The sequence below is a fragment of the Pteropus vampyrus genome, unplaced genomic scaffold (assembly GCF_000151845.1).
Source record: "Pteropus vampyrus isolate Shadow unplaced genomic scaffold, Pvam_2.0 Scaffold101, whole genome shotgun sequence".
Classification (NCBI taxonomy): Eukaryota; Metazoa; Chordata; class Mammalia; order Chiroptera; family Pteropodidae; genus Pteropus; species Pteropus vampyrus.
Genome location: NW_011888882.1, coordinates 5,680,367 through 5,686,012, shown reverse-complemented (window position 1 = coordinate 5,686,012; position 5,646 = coordinate 5,680,367).

The window sequence follows — 5,646 nt, the reverse complement described above, 5'->3', positions numbered from 1 at the left end:
GTCTCTATTAACATCTGGTATACACTCAAGCAGACTGAAATAACAAAAGCTCTGGCTGCAAACTTTTCCAAACACGGGGGTGGAGGAATGGAAAACATTATATGTTTCAGAGATGGAACAAAGAAGTTAGTGTTACTATACATTTTTTAATTACAGAGAAAAAATTCTTACAATCAGTAAATTAAGAAAGTTCAACACTAGGATAATAAGACGGAGACCATGGATTTGACTTCAATCTGCTTGGTATTAATATTCAATATCAGCCCTAGTTATAATCAAAATGCTTGATCGAGCCAAGGACAAGAAGATACTAAACAATCAGTTTGTTAATATTTCTGGCTTATGCAGTTGGCCAGGTTGTATAATGTCAATAGGTTTGATATGAACCAACCTGATGATATGAGGATATAAAACTGTGGGTAGATCTTGAAACATTTTTACGGAGGAATGTCACATATTCATCTGGCTCATCAAATATAAATCTCCTATTTCAAAACTCTGTCTTAGTTGCTGGAAGCATACAATATTCGAGAAAGGCAAGATTCACTCAAATGTCCAACTGCTTACCCACTTTGCTGTCTCACAGGCATCCTAAATATAACGCATTTAAAATTGGGCCACTTATCTTTACCCCAAAACCTATTCTTTCTCCTTTCTTTACCATCTAAGTTAATGGCAATGCCATTTTTGGTGGGGAGGTGGGGGGGAGGGGGGCACGGTGTCAGGACAGAAACCTTGAAATCACACTTACCTTTCTCTTTCTTTCATACCTCCCATCCAAATTGTCAGCAAAGCCCATTGCCTTTACTTTCAAAATATACCCAGAGCCTACCCACGTCTCACCATCTTCACCATTATCATCTCTTGCCTGAATTACTGTGGTAGCCTTCTCCTTGGTCTTCTGGCTTAAGTTTTTGTGCCCTTCAGTCTATTGTCTACAATAGTTGCTCCCCTGACTACGCTTAAGATCTAGGCATGAGCCTACCATCAGTGCAGTCTGTCTCATAAGGAGACATAAAGAATAAGTATTTAGGCCCCAGAAACAGGCCTTGAGTAAAAATTTCTTGAGTGAAGAATTCCAGGATCCTGGGTACCTGGAACATGGTCTAGAAGTAAGGAATTGGACACTTCACCCCAAGAGAAAGATCACAGCTGGAGGAGGCCCAAGGCAGGGCCCTGCTCGGCCCAGGGTATTAGTTTCCTATGGCTACTGTAACAAATGACCACAAATTTGTTAGCTTAAAACAATACACATTTATTCTCTTACAGTTATAAAGATAAGAAGTGTGAAATTAATTTCACTGGGCTGAAATCAAGATGTCAGTAGGGCTATATTCCCTCTGGAAGCTCTAGTGAGAGAATTTGTTTGCTCGCTTTTTCCAGATTTTAGAATTGTATTCCTTGGCCAGTGAACCCTTCCTCCATCTTAAAAACCAGCATTATATTATCTTGCTTAAGTGGTTATATTGTCTTCTTCTGCAGTTGAATCTCCCTCTGCCTCTCTTATAAAGACGTTTGTGGTTGCATTTGATATCTGCCCAGATAACACAGCACAACTTCCCCATTTCAAGATCCTTAACTTAATCACACCTGCAAAATCTTTTTTGCCATATAAGATAACTATTGCAGCTCTCAGAGCAGTACTAATGAAAAGTGCAATTACAAAGGTTTACAGAGAGGTATAAGGGTCATACAGGAAGGTCAGGGAGATCCTATTGGAGACTCCACTAGGGAAGCAATTCTGAGCTGAGTTTAGAAGAACAAAAGAAATTTGTAAGACAAAAGCCATTGAAGGAGGTGTTTCCAGTCTAAGGGGACAGAGTGAAGCACAAAAACATGGCACATTCAAAGAAATGGAGTATACAAGATTTAAAGCCTACAGAGGAAGTAACAGGAGATGTCTGGAGGGGTAGGCAGGAGCCAGATCACAAAAAGCAGTGCTGGGAATGAATTGCAGGTGAGAAAGACTGGAAGCCAAGAGACTATTTTGGAGGCCACTTGCAGCAATCCAGGTGAGAGATGAGAGCTTCAGCTAAGAAGAGGAGAAGGGGTGAGGAGAAGGAGATGGACTCAAGAGCTCTCCAAGACATAGAGTGTTTCTGACTAAGTAAATGACTGTGGGGTTGAGGAACAGTGTAGAAATCAAGGGCGTTCAATTGGCCAACGAATTCTACATTTACTGAGGTAAGAACATCGGGGAGAGAGGCAGATTTGAGGAAGAGGGTGGTGAATTAAATTTTATATGTTTTAAATATCAGTATTTGTGGGATATCCAAGTGAAGGCAGCTGGCCCTGTGGCTTTGGAGCTCACAAGGATGGCTGGAATGGAGACATAGTTTCAACAGTCATCGACCTTAAGGTGGAAGTGAAGACATGGGAGGGAATGAGAGAGGGCAAAGTCACAGTCTGGACACAATAACATATGGGAGTACAGTGAAGAAAAGCAAAAGAAAAAGGGAGAAAAGCAGGAGCATCCAGAGGAAACCTTTGGAAAGACAAGAGGAAAAAGTTTAAAGAAGGAAATGATCATGTGTGTAAAGGCTGCCCAGAGATCAAGTAGGAGAGGTTTTAGAAAGTGTTAGATTTGGGAAAATGATGGTCACTGGTGACTTAAGTGAGAGCAACTTCAATGGAGAGCAGAATGAAAGTTAGATTGCAGTAAATTGAGGATAAAGTGGAAAATTTCCATTTTTTTTTCTAATAAATTTAGCTTTAAATGGAAGCAGACAGATCGGGTGGTAACTTGAGGGAAAATGGGGTCACAAGATAGATAGTCTTTGTTTTGTTTTTGAAGGATGGGCAAGAAATAAATATATTATTAGACTGAGGAACAAGTACCATATAATTGGAAAAGCGGAAGATAGAGAGGAAAAGATACCTGACAGAGCGAGGCTTCACTGGAAGGGAATGGGGTCCAGGGCACAGCGTCAGAGGGGAGAGAGGGACTTAGAGAGGAGTAGGCAACAGCTCCCCGGCTCTGACAGGAGGCAAGGTGGGAATGATTGGTACTGATAGAGCTAAGTTTATAGGTGGTGGGAGGAAGTTCACAGAGTTCCTATCTGACAACCTCAATTTATCTGAAGGAGGAGTGCCAGTTAAGAGACTATTGCAAGAAGTATCAAGAGCCTAAGTTGATGACATTGGGAACAAAGCTGTGAGCTTGGGATAGTGTGATGATTTAATCAAAATTAAAGGTCAGACCATACCAAGCATTGCAAGGATGTAGAGCAACCAGAATTCTCATATGCTGATGGTAGGAATAAAAAGTGGTACAAACACTTTGGAAAATAGTTTGGTGGTAAACATACTCCTATCATATGATTTAGCCATTCCACTCCTAAATATTTATCCAGGAAAAATTAAAGCATTTGTCCATATGAAGACTTGCATGTGAATGTTTATAGCAGCTTTACTTGTAATAGCTAAAAACTGGAAGCAACTCAAATGTTCATTAACAAGTAAATGAACAAAACCAATTGTGGTGTATCCATACAATAGAACACTACTCAGAAATTAAAGGAATGAACTATAGATACATGCAATAACATGGATAAATCATCAAATAATTATGCTGAGTGAAAGAAGTCAGGCAAAAAAGAAAACATATTATAAGACTCCATTTTTATAAAATTCTTGAAAATGTATAGTGACAGAAAGCATATTAATGGTTGAAATTGGGCGAGTGGGGATGGAAGAGAGAGGCAAGGATCACAAAGTGGCACAAAGAAATTTTTTGAGGTGATGGATATGTTCATTATCTTAATCGTGATGTTGATTTCTTGGGTGTATACATATGTCAAAACTCATCAAATAGAACACTTTAAATATGTACAATTCATTATTTGTCAATTATACCTCAGTAAAGTCCCAATAAATAAGTTAAAGTTCAGAGAAAGAATCATAGTAAAATAACAGCTAATTACAAATAATACCACATGTAATTAAAATACAAAGTGCCAATATGACATGGCTTATTAGTCAAAATAGGCTAAGTTATAGTACAATAACGACCCCCCACCCTACCCCAAAATCCTAGTGGTTTTACACGACAAAGATTTCTCACTTGAACGATGTTAAGTGCATGGCCTGAGCAACTTCCCAAGGCAACTGTTCTCTCTGCAGCAACATAGGCACCCATCTTCTCTATAATCTCTGGAGCAAGAGAAGGGAGCACTGAAGGGTCTCACACCAGTAATGAAATGCTTTGACCCATAAAAGACAATTACACTCCCAGCCCATTGGGTAAAGCTAGTCACATAAGCTCCATCTAACTACAAGGAGGTGAGGGAAATGTCATATTCCTCAGTGCTCAGAAAGGAAGGTGAATCAGAAATGGATGAATTTGAGAAGATTCTACTATTCATGGCTTTAGGAACAAATACATTGTCTTTGCCATCTCAAACTGAACATCCAGTTACAGAAAGAGATGTGCAAGATTCAAACTCAAAATTTTCAATTATTTAAGACTGGACAGAGGTTTACGGCGCTTTAATAAAACATGTTATGGGGCTATTTGTTCATTTGGCAGAACGCAGTGTAAAGCAGCTAAGGCTTGAGGTCGGGGAGAGGAAGTGCAGTTCCAGAAAGGAATCTGATTTTCCAACCTCAGTCGGACTTTGCCCCTGGTCACACAGAGGGGGAGGTTTTAGCACAAACCCTTCTCCACAAACAGACAAACAATTTCAAGTTTGTGCTGTTGGATGTCATTGAGATTGTGTGGGAAAAATTGAGGGAAAAAATGTTAATTGATGGTGGTCAAAGGATCCAGAAATATCTGAATTCTACCTACAATCTTCTTAAGACTCTTAGAGAAATAGTTAGAGATAATATCCAGTCAAAATTAATAGCTGTTGAAGGGAGATAAGGAGGGAGGAAGTTTGCTGTGGCTTTGGCATATAACCTAAATGCAGAGCATCCTTGGAAGCTGGGTTGAGTCATATAAACTATCCTTTTCACTTAAGCCAAGCATGTCTGAAGAGCCTTAGTCAAAAGTTTGACTAACTTTGCCTAATTGAAGTCCTCAATACTCAAACTCATGTCTCAGATATTGCCACTGATGATTACGAAACAAGCCAGACCAAGTTCAAACTTCCAGGCCTGGAGAGAAAAGAATCAGAATGAGAGAGGAAGAAGGACAGGGAGGGAGATAGGGAGTGGGAGGGGGACCCAGTGGCCAGTTAATCTGAACCTGGTTGCCTCAGAAGCTAGCCAGAAGGAATTGGCCAGGCCTCCAGACAAGGAGCAGTGCTGTCCATTCCACTCTAGCCAAGAGGAAGGGAATATGTAGTCAGCCACTTACTAGATGGACCCATTGCATCAGCGCTCCTGCTACGTCATGGTGGAGTGAAAAAGAAGATGAAGAGAGAACAGTATCTTATAGTATTTCTGACTTTTTAACTAGCTGTAAGACCTTGGGCAAATTCTCATTTGTACAATGGGGTATCATAATAGTAACTACCTTCTAGGGTTGTTGTAAGGATTGAATTAATATATAAAGTTCAAATAGTACCTGGCACATGGTAGCATTATATATGCTTTAGCTGCTTTTGTTACTGTTGTCGCTGTTGTTACCAAGCGGGCTTTATAAATTCTGAATTTTACAGTCAAGATTTTATAGCCTTAAGTACTTTTCATAAAATATTTTAT